The sequence below is a fragment of the Morone saxatilis genome, unplaced genomic scaffold (genome assembly GCF_004916995.1).
Source record: "Morone saxatilis isolate NCDOM2014 unplaced genomic scaffold, NCSU_SB_2.0 Contig23, whole genome shotgun sequence".
Lineage (NCBI taxonomy): Eukaryota > Metazoa > Chordata > Actinopteri > Moronidae > Morone > Morone saxatilis.
The window spans coordinates 130,364-131,546 of NW_023339796.1; the positions used below are offsets into that span (position 1 = coordinate 130,364).

The window sequence follows — 1,183 nt, forward strand, 5'->3', positions numbered from 1 at the left end:
CAACCGGATCACAACCGGATCACAACCAGATCACAGTCAGATCACAACTGGATCACAGTCAGATCACAGTCAGATCACAGTCAGATCACTGAAATTAATTATTTAACAATCCAGGTTTTTATTGGTATATTTTATAATTGTATAAAATAATTACTATTATTATATTCCACATTAAAGTCAGTGTAAAGCAAAACTAAATATGATTTCTGAGTTTCTCACACTAAAGGAAAACGTGTTATTAACCATTCTGCCAAATTTATATAAAATTAGGTTTCAAAAATGGGAAAAAATGACCATTGTTCTCTGCTCTGACGCTTTCTATCAGACTGTCCCTGACTATAAATTACTGATGATGATGAAAAGAGGAAATAATTACTCATCTTCAGTTAACACAGATCCAGGTTTTTCGCAATAAAAGCCTCCCAAAGCAGCTGCAGTAGTGCTGAGGTTAGTCTATCAGACAGACAGACAGACAGACACACAGAGACAGACAGACAGAGACAGACACACACACACACACAGACAAAACCTAAAGTTAAGCGACAAAAGTCCTGAGCGCTCAGCTGAAGTGAGCTTTGCCTCTAACACTCCCCACATGAGACAGCATTTATAAAACACTGTGTGGTTGCTTCTCAAATAAATAAATAAATAAATAAATAAAAACTGTTAACTTTAACTGCAGATATCTTCTCGTGTATCTGGTGGCTAGCTGTGTGTTAGCTCGGACGCATCAGTCCAAACACTGAATGGCTGATTCAACGTCAACACAAACGGGAGCTACCGAGCTCAGCTAAACGTTACTAATCACCAGTCCGGCGGTGCAATCTCAGTCAATAAACACTTTTATGAATCGACCCTCACAGGCGGATAATATCACGACCGGGTTGTAGTCTCCTCGCTCGGTAAATCGTCCACATTTACCGAGCAAACGCCGACTGCTCCCCGGTGTTAAACAGGCCGGGGCTGATTTGTTATTTTATACAAATTACACAGACGTGTTGTCACCCACACGCGTTTTCCTTTAGGCCTCGTTTTCCTACATCAGATCCCCGGTTTTGTGTTTTTTTTCCCCCCGCCGCCTCTCGGAGGAGATGCCTTTACTCCCAATGAGAGCTAGCTCCGCCGTTAGCCCCGTGTGCTAACTCACTCACCTCGTCAGTCCGGTTCTCCGGTTCTCCGGTTC

At 42.3% G+C, this 1,183-nt stretch overlaps 1 protein-coding gene across 1 annotated transcript in view; it reads right to left on the reverse strand.

The window, feature by feature from the left end:
* LOC118334390 (mitofusin-1-like) overlaps window positions 1–1,183 on the reverse strand; it is a gene marked incomplete at its 3' end in the record, with an annotated part of 8,180 nt that overhangs the window by 3,308 nt on the left and 3,689 nt on the right.